The 15,528-nt window shown below is 38.7% G+C and overlaps 1 protein-coding gene across 3 annotated transcripts in view; it reads left to right on the top strand.

Annotated features, from left to right (window-relative positions):
* Positions 1-15,528, top strand: part of GLIS3 (GLIS family zinc finger 3) — a 491,079-nt gene that overhangs the window by 230,263 nt on the left and 245,288 nt on the right. The gene's annotated exons all lie outside the window — the stretch shown is intronic.

Genomic DNA, 15,528 nt, shown 5'->3' with positions numbered 1-15,528 from the left:
CATAAAATATTTCTTTGCCCTTTTTGCCTTTTGCAACTTGGAAGTTATAAATCTTGTTTTTTGGTTCAGATTAATTTTCTAATTAAATATTTTGCTTATTTTTCTCGTTTTCAAAATCATGAATAAAATACTATTGATTCTCTGTAAGATAAGAAATGTAGCATCTTTTCTATAACTTTCTTGCACTGAAGCTTTAGGATTTGATTATTACAATGATTGAAAAATTATTGTTTTTATTACATTTTGCATTTTAAATAAAAAAGGTTTTTAAAATTTGCCTTAAGTTTTTACAGTCTTGCAAATGACATTAAATTTTAATTAGAACATTTAAATTCAGGCTTACTACCAGCCCTTTTATAGTAATACTTCTCCATTTTCTAAGCTCTTAATTTTGAGTCTTTTCTCTACTAGTTGCAGGCTTTCTGAGGACTTTTTTCAGGAAAGATACATAGCATAATGCTCTTTGACTTCATATATTCTGAGGACTTTTTCTATTATCTTTACCCAAGAATGATGGCAGTACTGGATATTGAATAATTGCATCATAATCTTTTTATTTTACAGGTCAGTGGTTATTGCCTCATTTCTATTTCTAACTATTATTGTTATGGAGGAGAAGTCTGGGCTCAATCTATTCTTTGCTGGTAACCATATTTTTTTCTTGCTCTAATGTTTATGGTTTTTTTCTTGAAATGAGATATTATTAATTTGTTTTCTGTCTTATAATCTAATCTGCAATTCATGTCTTTATCATGTTTTAAATTTGGCAAATCTGTTTTTCATCTCTATACTGTCTTTGGGAGTTCCCCCTTTGTGAGTGTTTGCTCTAGTTTCATACATAAAGTGCCTGTTTGAATCTTGTTGAATTTGAGGAGATAAATTGGAAATTCTAAAAAATATTCTCCTTTTTTTGTAGTAGAATTATTTCGTAGGGATGTTTTTACAATGATTCTTCATGGCTGTTGCATTCTTTTGACCTACAGCATCTTTTTCTATGTTCTGTACTCTTTCTCTCCTTGTTCACTCCTATAAAGGAGCTTCTCTGCTTATGCAAAATTAAGTGTTAAGACAGTGTATCAGTCAGGTTCCAATCAGGAGACAAACTTCACCAGTCATTTGGAGAGAATAATTTTAAAATAAAGTATTATTAAGAATTATAAGGAATATAATACTTTATATTAAAGAATTTTAATATAAAGTGATTCTTTAAAGTATTATGATACTTTATATTATACTTTAATATAAAGAATTTTAATATAAAGTATTAGCCAGTCAAAGGTGTTAAGTATTAAAAAAAATTAAAGAAGATTCTAAGTCTACATGAATGGCAAATGCAGGGAGCAGTTTTTTTCTCCAGGGCAGAAGGGGACTGTGTAAGGAAGGAACTAGGAATTTGGAAGAAGGATAACTTCCTGTTCAAACAAAGTTGAGAATTAGATCCCATTGGGGAGGGTCTGGCTGCATGTCACTGTGTGGTGGACAGGTTTGTGAGTTGCTGGTGGGCCAGAGCTGTTGAACAAGAAGCTCCCTGCCTGGGTGTCAGTGGGCTGGGGCTGATCCACAGAAAGATGCCCACTGGGGTACTGGAGAAACTTGCTGCAGAGTAAGTACCACTGGGCGTCCCACATGCTGCTGCTGCAGTGCAATGAAAACAAGGAGAAAAGCACATTAGAACAAGGATGAGAATCCCTTCTTCCACTTCACCTTGCAGTGTCCCTCTAGCTTCCTTTATTGGCAAAGCCTAATGTTTCTCCAGCTGGCAAAGGATAAATGTTACAGGGTCCAGCTGTAGTATGGCAGAGCAGGACAAAGAAGGGTGGAATTGAAATTGACAGTCAATAATTTGACAACTGACACAGATGGGTTCTCTAAGGCTCAGATGAAAGAAGGAGGAGTTTTAGTGCAGTTTTACATTACCCAGTCAGAAATCCAGCAGCCTAGAGTAGTAGGGAGAGAAGTGGGGTTGCAGCAGCAGTGGTAGGGAGTTTCACTTCTGGGCTGGTAAGTTGCTTTTATACTCTTGTTTCATAACCAGGAAGTGGCTGGAAAAATGCATGTGCTCTACAGAGGGTGTACCTATCAGCATCAAAGACAGGAATATGCACTCCAGAGGATTTCCCACCCAGGGTGCCTCCCTGCCTGGATGCTTCTGGAAACCCTAGTGAGGTTCAGATAGGCTCCCATCTGCCTCCCAGCAATGAGTGTTAATGATCTGCTGGAGTCTCTTTTACTTCTGTGCCGGGGTGTTTCGGATAGGGTTAGCCCTACCTACAAGCAAGTACTATTTGCTCTTTTATTAAATAGAAATACCGGCCGGGCGCAGTGGCTCAAGCCTGTAATCCCAGCACTTTGGGAGGCCGAGGCGGGCGGATCACGAAGTCAGGAGATCGAGACCATCCTGGCTAACACCGTGAAACCCCGTCTCTACTAAAAAATACAAAAAAAAAAAAAAAAAAAAAAAAAAACAAAAAACTAGCCGGGCGTGGTGGCGGGCGCCTGTAGTCCCAGCTACTCGGGAGGCTGAGGCAGGAGAATGGCGTGAACCCGGGAGGTGGAGCTTGCAGTGAGCCAAGATCGTGTCACTACACTCCAGCTTAGGGCACAGAGCAAGACTCTGTCTCAAAAAAAAAAAAAAAAAAAGAAATGCCTTGAAATTTCTGGTATGTGATTTTTTTTCCTTACAAATTCATTAAAGGATCTAATGAACCTTTTTTTTTTTTTTTTTTTTTTTTAATATTCTTTGGGTCATTTTAATGAGATGTTGGAAGGAGGCAGAGTGACATATGTATGGTTATACCACCTTTTCACCAGGAAGTCTCATATTTTTTATGTGCCAAAAATCTATTTTCCTATCCTTGTTTTAATCTTATATTTAAAATTACAGTCTTCTTAGCCTGTATTTCCTTTGTCCTTTCTAATTAAAGTTAGAACTACGTGATATAATCTCAGGGCTAAAATATACTGTATGCTTTAACCATGTAATTTTTATGGATGTCATCTATACATCCATAAAAGTGTGGCCAAACACTGGCATCTTAGACCTCTTCACCTGGAACATTCTATGCTTGTCAGTTTAGTTAATTAATATCACACTGCTTTGTGGATTTAGAAACATTTGGAACTTGCTACTTAATTTTTTTTCTGGCCCAAAGGAAACTTACACAGTTAATACATAGAGTTCTGTTTTCATAAGCCTGTTAGCTAATTGGTAAAACATGACATTTGTGTTACTTAATACATTAAGGCAGAAGAGTTGGGACTTTGTATAAAACAAGCAAATTTGATATTAAAGTTTGAATAATGACAGAAAATTTCTCACTTTGGCTGTTTTACAGCATTAGTATGAGAAGACTAAAAAGAGGTAAAATAAAAAGCAAAGGGCTTTATACAGTGTGTGAAAATAAAACAAATATTGTAGTACTTAAAAAATAACTCATTCCTCTTGCTCTTGAATCATCCTTTGTTCAGATTCTCGAATGCTCCTTTTTCTGCCTTGGGCTGTGTTGCTAGCACAGCAGAACTCTGTGGAGGGTGGCTGTGAATTAGGGAAAGCCTGAGAAGGGGGTCCCAGAGGTGTTTTTGCCCCTAGGAAGGGCTGGTTTTTAAACTCTACAGAATGGGAGGGTTCTGGGAAAAATCAGAAATCTAGGCCTACAGAAGAAAAAATAGCCAGCTTTATACTCTTGACTGGGAATGGGACTAAAGTCATTGACCTTTTGTAGTTTCTAGAATCCAACATTTTCCCTTCTCTAAAAAATTAGTAACAGTGCCAACTTTAATCTTCAAACCTCTTTGCCCTGCCCCCAGAGGATGAATGGTGGTGCTCCAATCACATCTACAAATACTTACAGCTCCCTGGGGATTCAGGACCCATCTGTATCAGGACATTGGGACCTAGGTAACATGCGCTCTTGCTATTTTTTTCCTTCTGAATTAGTCCTCAATTTCAGTTTGAAGCCTAATTCCCTATATGAGAAAATGGAAATGAAATAGGATTTAAGTAGTTTCCTCTCTGACTGGCACAGTCTCAGCTCATTTCAACCTCTACCTCCCAGCTTCAAGTGATTCTCCTACCTCAGCCTTCCAAGTAACTGGGATTACAGGCGTGCATCACCACACCAGGCATTTTTTTTGTTTGTTTTTTTGTTTTGTATTTTTAGTAGAGACAAGTTTTCACCATGTTGGCCAGGCTGGTCTCGAGCTCCTGACCACAAGGATCCGCCTGCCTCGGCCTTGGGATGTGAATCTTGCATAACCATTATTATAAATCCAGTAGCTATATTTTCTGAAATGAAAATTTCAGAACCCCATAGAAAATAAGACAATCAATGAAAACCTTGAACTAATGCATGCATTTTATGTAAGTATCATTTCTGTGCTTTCTTGTATAAAAGCTTTAAATTTTTGGTAGTCATAGTTATCAATAACTTCTATGATTTGTGTATTTTTATCTTATTTAAGAAGGTTTTCTTTAGCTTACTATTTAAAAAAAAACCTGTGTTTTCTAATACTTTTGTAACTTTTCTTCATCTCTCTTTATTCCTTGTAGAATTTATTTTTATGTACTGTATAATACAAGGTATAAATCTAGATTTTTTCCTCAGTAAATAGGTTTTCTCAGCATAATTAAACAAGGTCTATCATTTTCCTATTGAGATAATATGATACCTTTAGCATAAACTATATTTTAATGTTGCCTTATTCTATAACTTGATTCTTTCCTCTGTTTCAGTGGTCTAGTTGTCAACTATTGAGTTTCTACATTTCAGAGTTGAAAAAAAAAGGTCTTTAAAATATATTTGACATCTGGAACAGGACCTTTTCTGTTTCACTAAACAGGAAATTTTGCGATTTGTTCTTCTTTACTTATGTATCTCACTTTTTTTCAGTAGGTATATTATTGAATATTGGGAACTCACACACGTACACTGAATGAGATGAGATCCCATTATACCTTCACTTTTTAATTAGTTGGTAGTGTGAAGGAGTTATTTTTCTATGATGATTTTGTGTCTGACCAACCTACTGAACTCTCGTTTGCTTTAATTTTTCTCAATTTATTTTCTAAGATGTTCTAGGTAATCCTTTCTAATATTTATGTCTCATTCATTTTCTTGTTTGTCTTATTCAGGACCATTATACATTATTGAGTTCTAGTAGTGAGTTAATAGCAAATATGCAGTACTTCTAATTTTAGTGAATATGCTCTTAATACAACACCATTTTTGTTTTTTTAAATCATGAACTTGCATGGCTCTTACCAAGAGCTTTTAAAAGCTCTATTGAGACAATCACCTGGTTGGTTTTCTTATTCTTTTAATGTGCTAAATTACATGAATAGATTTTTCAGATGTTTAATCATCATTCATTCCTGGGGTAACCCACTCTCGGTGGTAGGATGTGGTTTCAATCATGTTATGCTTTCCTGAACCGGCAGGCCAAGCATATCATCCCCTTTCCAGTATAGTTTGTTACATGCGCATAAAAGTCTCTTCTATATTGAGTTATCCATCATATCACATGTTTTATAAAAGTTAAATTTCACTTAAGTGAGGAATAAAAATATATATGAGTAGTAGGTAAGAAAGGACACATCTCATACATTTTGCTTCTGGAATATTGTGAAATGTGCAAATCAAATCCCTAGGCAGACATAAGGTGGTGTTGACTCAGATATACATTTTTCTTTGTGCATTGCTTTTTTGTAGAAATGGAACCCAGTTTGCCATCTATTAGTCTGGTGAGATAAAGTGTCAAGAGAGTTTATTCCAACTGTTTGGTCCATATAACAGCAATAAGAATTTGTAACATTTGCATACAGCACTTCCTGTGTACTTCACATTCTTACATATGCTATTTCATCTTCACAGCAATGATGGGGTAGGCAGAAGAGTTATAACCCCAATTTTATAGGTATGAAACTGAGGCTTAGAGAAAGTAAGTGCCTTAACCTAGATCAAACAGCAAATATGTGATATAGTTGACACTAGTCCCTCAGCCTCGTAATCCTAAACCAGGATTCATTCTGTCTCTGCCTTGGATATTTTGTATGATTAAAGCTAGGCCTTATATGTAGCCGAAACTGGCACAGAAGCAAAACAAGTTTAGATCCCTTTCTTTCCTTTCCTTCCTTCTCTCTCCCAATTCTACCAGTATTTTCAATATGAGAAATTGGCAGTCAGTCCTCAGGGAACACCTTATACAACATCATGAAGATTGTCATTATGAAATGCCTTTCTCTCCTGAATTAGTCACTAAGGCACAGGGGTCATGTATCATTTTAATATGATTCTGCATTTGTTGAGCTCCTTTGCATCAAAGAACGCACAGTCCTTCGCAGACATTAACTTTCACAACCTATGTACTTCGTGTGATTGGCAAGGAAGTAATTCAGTCTTCATATTGTGGTAATGAAATTATGTCCAGAAAAGATGTTGGGACAGCCTGAAACCTTGGGTAAGTGAGGACAAGGAGGATGAGGAGTCCTGCCACCTTCCCCATTTTTCATGCTCCCTTTTGCCACGTGACTTAAAGAAGCTCAGATCTCCTAGGCAGAGGAAGCTGTCTCAGGACACCCTGAACACTGATAAACCGGGAGGAGCAGAGTAACATGTGTATTGACAGTTCTTATTTCTCACTTGTGACATTCTAGCATAATTCTTCATGGACTATGTGCAGTACAAGCTTGCAGAAAGGATATCATGCTGCTTTTTTTCTTTAGAAGCATTTCAGGGCATCATGTTGTTGGCCATCATGAAGCTTTTGATAATTCAAGTATCTTGCTGAACTTTGATGTATACCCGAGACTCTAAAAAAGTATCAACATCTCATTTTTACACTAAACTTGTTAATATATATCCTTTGTAGTTCAGTCTTTATAAGTGTCCAATTAAACCATTCTATGGCTATTTACATGAGGTTCCAAGTCTAGAATGGAAAGTCCTCTTTTTTATTCTCTTCTTATGTTGTGATGTAATGCTAACAATTGATCAGCAGCCATTATGAGGCAGAGGATGTGCAAGTGTAACTGAACAAGAAGAATGGGCAGAGGATGTGTAAGTGTAACTGAACCAGAAGAACGGGGTATCGAAGAATGGGCAGAGGATGTGTAAGTGTAACTGAACCAGAAGAACGGGGTATCGGAAGCGTGCAAGAGATAGGCCAGAAAGTAGGAACTAGCAGGTCGTTCTTAGTCTAGAAAATCCATGGGCAAAGTCAAATTCAAATGGTACCTGTGAGCAGAACTGAGAATTTTGATTCCTGGGCAGAGGCTGCATGACCTACAGAGAATAATAAATTAATATGTCACATGTCTTAGTCCGTTCTTCTGTTGCTTATTAAAATAACCCCCAAAACTGGGTAATTTAACAAGAAAAGGAACTTCTGTCTTACAGTTGTGGAAGCTGAGGAATTCAAGGTTGAGAGGCTGCATCCAGCGAAGGCCTTCTTGTTGGTGGGGACTCCCTAAAGAGTTCTGAGGCACACAGGATATCACCTGGCAAGGGGTCTGAATGAACTAACTCAGGTCTTTCTTCTCTTTTCATAAATCCAGAAGTTCCACTCTCATAATCACCCATTAATACATTAACCCCTCATTCATGAGGGCAGAGCTGTCATGACCCAGTCACCTCTTAAGGCTCTACCTCTTAATACTGCCACACTGGGGATTAAGTTTCAACATGGGGACAGATATTAAATCATAGCACCACCTATTAGTGAGCTGGGAAGGAGCAAAGTTAGGTTCACTTGAGAGGCATGACCACTGAAGATGATGAGAAACAGGCCGGCTAGGAGGAGAATCAGGAACCAGATTTGAGGTTCAAAAGACGATGTTTGTTGAATTGGAAAGTTGAAGTAAAGACATAAATGGGAGGTTTAGTCAATTAAATAGGCAGTTAGTCTTGGATAACTGAGAGTAGTATTAAGTGAGATGTGGGAATTCCATTGAGAGGTTCAGAGTAGGCTGGGATGTCCAAACTCATAGCTTGGCTGAGACATCTTTCAGTAAAATGCCTGATATGTGCTACCAGGGCTACCAAATGGGCTCACATGAGTTGACCAGTTTGGCCAGGAACCTTGGGTTCCAGGAGGAAGGATGCATTCAGAATTCAACATGTCTTAAAAGTAGGGGTAAGGTTCTGATTCAACATGTGTAGAAAGTTGCAAGGAACTTTCACACCTGCCTTAAAAATGAGAGTAAACAACAAAATCATAGATTTTTGATTTTTTTGAGCTAGTAGGAGAGCCAGTCTCTCTCTCTCTCTCTCTCTCTCTCTCTCTTTCTCTCTCTCACACACACGCACACACACACACACACACACACACACACACACACACACACACACACAAATAAATTTGAGAAAGTGACAAACCCTTTCAGGAGAGAACAAGCTGAGGCCTGCTTTCATCCCTGGCAAAGTACTGGCAAGAGGAGGAATCTGTCATTTTCAGGGTAAGAAGAAAGTAGCCCAACTTAACTAATTTTGAATGGCCACATGTTGGCTGTTTGGAATCCTAAGGATCTCCAATCACAGAGCAATCCCTGCATCATTCTCCAAGTTATTCCCATGGATGTTCAAGTGCAGAAGGATGGTAGGCAGAAGGCCAAGAATAGGCTAGGAAAGCCAATAGAACTTCTCTGTAAGGTATGTGTGGTTTTTCCACAAAGCAAGGCAATGGCCTGGTATAGGCTGAGAACAGGGCAGGAGAGCTAAGAGAAATCCCATCATAGCACTCTGGCAGTTTTCTGTAGTCACTATCTGAAGGATGAAGGCAGAGCAGCAGTGCAGAGATCTCCAGAGGTGCAGAAAGTCAGGAGTGTAATGGAGAATGAAGATAATTTTTTAATGACTTAAAAAGCAGGCTCCTGTGCTTTAAAGCTGAGATAAATATTCCCTAGTTTGGAAAACTGACAGCTTGGCCATAAAGCATAGAGAAAAAATCTCTGAAATCTTGTCTGTGCTCAGATCTCATGAGTTGCCAAAAGGTCAAGGCCTGATCCCACCCTCAAAATATTTAAGCAAGTGGTGATTTGAATCTAATTAAAGCTGCAGTAACACTCAGACCTAGATCAACTGTAGATTAGATGACTCAGGGCCCCCTTCCTCAACTAGTGGCTTGATAGAAGAAGGTGTGAGGCCTTTTCTGTAAATAAATATTAACTTAATCTCTATGGTTCTTTTACACAAAATGTTTGGCACAAAGGCAGTCATAAGACATAAGAAGGAGCAAGCAAATGTTGCTCTTGGCCAAGAGAGGAAATAATCAATAGAAGAAGACACAGAGATGGCCCAATTTTGGAATTATTAGGGAGAGTTTAAAATTATTATGCTAAGTACATTCCAGGATCTGTTGGAAAAAATAGATAACATGCAGGAATAGATGGGAAATTTGAGCAAAGAGATGGAAACTATTATTTTAAATATGGGAAAGAAAGTATGTCTTGGGAGTCTGGAAAGTCAAAGAGATCAGTAGGCAAAGAAAGATACTGTTGAATAGAGCTGTGATTTCTGAACCCAGAGCAGTATCTTCTTGCTCTCTGCCATGCTTTTTTTATGCCCTGTTGTGTATGTGTGGCTCATAGTTGTTAATTATAGACAAGCAAATAAAAAGCAAAGCCAAAACAAAACAAGGAAAAATACAAGGTCTGCAGACAATCACTGGCTGGAGAAATCAGTGACCCAAGAAGCTAGGCTCATAGCTAAATCCTGGATTTACTTCCTTTTCCTTTTCTCTAGAAACAAGGCTTGTGATATAGGTACATTTGTGATTCAGTACAATCTGTGCATCAGGGGATGTTCTCTTTGTCTTTTGTTCTTAGCTTTGTTTGGAGGGGTCACTCATTCGAAAGACCAGGTGTGCTGGAAGAAAATGTTTGAGTTCCAAAACCCAGAATAAAGATAAACACCTATAAATATTTTTAGAATATTGTATTTTCTTTACAGTTTGGGCTTTTTGTTTTTTTACCTGTGAAAAAGATCAAGGTTCATAGCAAGGCCGTGTACATTTTGCATAAGCCCATCATCAAGGCCTCTTTTCTGAAGTTTTCTCAGTGAAGATCCTTTTTCTCTTATAGCATTAAAAGTATTATCATGTCTTTGCCAAGAAGTGTCAAAGGTTCCTTTTGGTACCATTGAAAAAGTTGAGTAAACTGTTTTTTTTTTTTCTAGCTGCATTCTTCTGTTCCCTAGGAAGTCGATTTGACCTTTCTTTCTTTTTTATTTCTTTTTCAATTTTTTTTCATTTGAAGAGGAGTAAACTGGTTCACACAAAATGTGACTTTACATTGTGCTTTTTATTCAAGGACAAATAATGATTCTGAAACAAACCCCAAATGCCTGCTGAACTCAAGCTTTTTCCAGGAAATGAAAAAAGTACTGCTTTTAATTTTTCTGTGATTATCCATTTAAAAATTGTGCATTATTACCTGTTTTTGTGCTTTCCTATCAAGCTCTTTAGCGTAAAAATGTTTTGATATCTTTATTAGAAATGTTTTTTAGGGATAGATCCAAGCAGGGAGAATTTAGTCCTGAATAAAGGAGAATGAGTTTCATAATTTCAGAATCAAATGCAAAATGAAAATGTGGGTCCCCTTGTTGAGAAATGATTAAGAATTTTAAAATGATGACAGCAGAGCATTAGACCTAGTGAGAAGCCCTTCTAAGGGTAGGGGCTGATGGGACTGCACAGCCTTTCATGCCCATGAAGCCAACCCTGGAATGAGTATTATCTCTACTTCTGGTTCCTTAGGGCACTGTTGACTCTTCATGAACCTGCATATCCAGGTGTTCTAGAATCATGGTCTTGAATGAGATGAAATTTAGGAACCTAGTTGTAGTGGGGGATGCATGGCCAGTATGTAAGGCCATGCAGATAATGCACTGTATAATTCCAGGGAGCACGATTCACATTCTTAGTCATCATAAATTTAGATGATTATTGTGGCTTTTTTCCCTGACAGATGGCAAAAAATGTGTCTTGAAGAGGAGCAGCTTTTTCTGTTACCCAAAGATGATCTTATTTGGGCAATTAGTCGGCTGCTTTTGCCAACTCTTTTCCCTATCCATTAATATTTTCTCTTTTCCTTATAGATCGATTCCACTTTTTTACTAAGCGCCATTTGACCTCACAGTTTGTGTGTGCATGGTGGGGATGTGTGCGTCACTGTGTGTACATATGCACACATGTGTGTTTGTCTGGATTTGTCTCTCTTTTCTCCTTTCTTTCATATCCTGTCTCTCACCTCCTCTCTATTTTCTTCCCTTTGCTTTTTCCTCTCTTCTCTCTTCAACCTTTACTTTCTTCCCAAAGTCTGGCTTTGTAGAAAGTCTCCTGCAAAACTGGCATTTGAATCTTAGGTTGAATTTCATTTCATTTGTTACCTCTCCCAAGGGTATTCCATTTGAAACTCTAAATTCTAAATGGGAAAAGGAAGATTTTAACAACTTAAAGGAAACCCTGTGAGCAGATGGTGCCCATCTCAGCCACTCTTTAAACTAGTAGCTTAAAAAGGAGTCTTGTATTTGAGGCTGCATCCACAGAGAGTTTACATTATGACAGTGAAATAAGAATAAAATCCCCAAGAGAACAGTTTTATTCCCATGTCTTCAAGGTTGGTCCTCAAATGTAGGCTCTGTGAGCTGGAAGGGATGTTAGAGATAAATTAGAAATTCTACTTTGCAGGACACCCTGCTATTAGAATTGCTATTGCAAAAACCCTGTTTGGTGCCATTCTTATACGCTAGGATGAATTGTATCTTGGCTCCATATAATCAAGGCCAAATGAGGGCTGGATGATGCCTACAATAGGGACAGACATAGCTGATGTGTGGAACTAAACAGGGTCTAGTATTAATGGCACATGATCATCCTATCGACCCTTCACCATTCTCCCCATCACTTTGGCAAAGGAGGAAGAGAGTTTCCTTTGCCTGCTTACCCTGTTCAGAATATAGACTTCCTTCCTTCCTCTGTCACTGCCATCGAGGTTCATTGAACCCAATTTTACCTGCAAAAGAAATGTTCTAAGAAAGGAAGAGAAGTCCTGTTCTGAAAGGCAGACCATTGATAGGGCTCCTTTACATCCCTCCAGTGAAGCTGGAAGTTGGCTGTTGTTGGACTTGAGCCAGCTTGCTGGGGTTGATCCATGGAAAACAAAAGCCTTTGTGTGTTTTGTTTTGGATCTGATCACAGAGACCTGCCATCGAAAGTGATAACACCACCATTCCTTGTTTCCTCCGCAAGCCTTTGAACATGCAGCAGAGTAACATATTTGCTTCACATTTCAAGTTGAACCTTCCGTAGGAAGGTCCTGTAAGCCTTCTTACCAGGTTTAATGTTGCAGATTCTCTATAGTGTAATGATATATTTTAAGCTTTTGTACATCTCAAGATTGCAAGCTCCTGAGAACTTACTCAGTGTTGATCATCTTGGAACTCCCATGGTCAGGCCCTGAACTTGGCATACGGAAAGAGCTCAGTAAAGGGGCTTGCCAGTGATGCTGAGGGACATAGAAAAAATAGGATCAGGAACAAGTATGCACAGAGGCACCCTTGATTTAGTTGCACCTGGAATTTAGAGTAATCTGAGGCCAGATTCTGCTTAGTCAGACTCGACATCTGTAGCTACATTTCTCAGAATAGCCCAGGAAAGAGAAAACAGAGGCTCTTGCCAACTCTATTGATGTCAAGAATGACAACTCCATATGCTGAGAAGCAAGGAGCCCCAGTTGTACTGTTCATTCTTGGTTCAGGATGCAAAAGTAATGGAAAGGAGAAAGATGAAAAAGGCCTTGCCTTCTCTCATTCTCCCCTTACTCACTGGACCACGAAAAGAGGAAAATACAGTTTTAAAAATCAGGTACCATAATCATGATTTTTAAAAAGCTCTAGATATCAACATTAGCCAGATCTTTGTTAAATCCCAGGAAGGCTCATTTGTAGCTCCTGTGGCAAGACTTGGGAGACCATTATTTGGACCAATATCTTCATTTTAACAAATGGAATCTTCTGAGCCCTGAAAACCCATTGTGGTCAAGCATGTCAAGGGGCAAAATGTGGAAAACTGACAGTTTCTCAAATGTTTTGCTCAAGAACACACATACACACACAGAGAGAGACCATCAAACAAGACATAACAACAACAACAAAAAATCCACTCCGGCTTCAAAACGTTCTAGTTTGACCAACTGCAATGTGCTATTACTTTTTTTTGTTGTTGAGAGACAGCACAGTTTTATAGGGGAAATAATGAAATAAGTCAAATTTCAGGAAGAATGACAATTAGATCTTTAAGCTCTGAATTGTCATGGAGGAAACTTTGTGACCAGTGTGACTTGTGACCTGCTCTACACTGATGAGACCTATGTTCGCCTCCTTCTCTGTAGACTGCTATTTCTGTACCTGCAGAACCCGTAGGCCCTGACTGAAGAATTCACTCCAGAGCACATCCTCCTATGACTCTCGCCAACATGTTTATAACCAACCGTTTAATTCAGGTGGTTCCTCCGAGCTTGGGAAAATATGTGTTATTGCTCTGTGCCTTTGAGAGCTCAGAAAGGTGGAGGTCTTGAGGAGTTGTGGAAACATCTATGGAGTACGTTGTTTGAAGGCTCTGGTCTGTGCTGAGAATAGAGCAGTGACCATGAAGGATGAGGTCTCTGCCCTCACAGAGCTGATGTTCTGCTGGCAAATGTGAACAGGCTTTCTGCTGTGCCACCAGAGAGCCCTGTGACTTTGGGTGGGTTTTTAACCTCTCCAAGCTATTGTGTCTTCATCTTCAGCTCTTCATCTTTAAAGAAGTTAGACCTTTTGAAGGCTTTGTGTTTAACTCATACATTTTTTCTTTGTTCTCCTTTCTCATTCAAATAGCAAGAAGCTATTCAAAGAGTAACTTGACTTTTTGTTTTGACCTTGAAGTAAGATATTGGAGGCTTTTATTTGATAAACAAAACAGAACAAAACAAAATCTCAAAGCCTGAAGTAAACTGTCTTTACCTCAGGAACAAAAACAACAGATTGCCATGTTTGATGGTCTGTGCAGCATAAAGAAAGGTAGAGCTTTAGAAGAACGTTGGAAATCTCAGCAGTCTACAGTTTGCCAATTGTGTCACTAATTGGGTGGCCTCTGGGGCCATATTCCTTTCTCTTCATGGGGCTTTGCTGCCAGTTGCTATCCAGAATTGTTTTTTCTTTTTTTAAATGAAGAAAGAAAACAAATAGGCACTGAGTCTGGCTCTTCCTCTGTCTTGTAGATTTTTTGTTTTTTTGTTTTTTTTAACCTTGAGCACCATTGAGACATTTATCCACTAGAGAAAGACCTGCTATGTGCCTGGGACTGTTTTAGGCTTGGGAGATATTGTGTCGAACAAGACAGGAAGAGTTCTGCCCTCATGGAGTTTAAGTCTGGAAAGGAAGAGAGGTAGACAATTAACTAGTGAATAAATAAATAATTTGGGGGAATCTGAAAGTGCTATGAAGAGATTGAACCAATGATGTCAGCAAAGTGCCTGGGGTAGGGAGGAGGAGCTTTGTAACTTGCTTGACCAAAAGGTTCTGTCTCAGGAGGTGTTTGGTGAGCTGGGCCTGGATGATAAGGAGAAGCTATTGTTTGATCCCACAATGGCCCCTCATGGTAGTTAATACCGGTTATAAAATTAAACATGAGGCCAGGCGCTGTGAATCATGCCTGTAATCCTAGCACTTCGGGAGGCCAAGGCAGGTGGATTGCTTGAGGCCAAGGGTTCGAGATCAGTCGGGCCAACATGGCGAAATACTGTCTCTACCAAAAAATACAAAAATTAGCTGGATGTGGGGGTGTGTGCCTGTGATCCCACCTACTCAGGAAGCTGAGGCAGGAGAATTGCTTGAACTTAGGAGGCAGAGATTGCCGTGAGCTGAGATTGTGCCACTACACTTCAGGCTGGGCAACAGAGTGAGACTCTTTCAAAAAAATAAAAATTAAAAAATAATTAAGTTAAACATGAATGCAAAATGGCATAAATGCTGTGAAACACCATTTGGCAGTTCCTCCATAGGTTGAACTGAATTACTATATGACCCAGCAATTCTACTCCTAGGTATATACACCTAAAATAATTAAAAACAGACATTTAAGCAAAAACGTGTACATGAATGTTTTTAGTAGCACTACTCATAATAGGCAAAAGATGGAAACAACTCAAATGTCCATCAGTGGATGAATGGATAAACAAAATGTGGTATATCCATACAATGAAATTTTAGAATGAAGTTCTGATACATGCTGCAACATTGATGAACCTTGAAAACACTGTACTAAGTGAAAAAATCTAGACACAAAAGGCCACATATTGTATCATTCAGTTTCTATGACATGTCCAGAATAGGTAAATCTATAGAGACAGAAATCTGACTAGTGGTTGACTAGGGGCCAGGGTGTGGGTGGGAATGAGGAATGGCTAAATGGCTATAGGACTTTCTTTCAGGGTAATGAAAATGTTCTGGAACTAGATGGTGGTGAGAGTTGTACACCATTATGAATGCATTTAAT

This window comes from Rhinopithecus roxellana, chromosome 16, assembly GCF_007565055.1.
Source record: "Rhinopithecus roxellana isolate Shanxi Qingling chromosome 16, ASM756505v1, whole genome shotgun sequence".
In the NCBI taxonomy this organism is placed as follows: Eukaryota; Metazoa; Chordata; class Mammalia; order Primates; family Cercopithecidae; genus Rhinopithecus; species Rhinopithecus roxellana.
The sequence above is the reverse complement of the archived record's forward strand: the minus strand, read 5'-3'. Positions and strand labels throughout refer to the sequence as shown.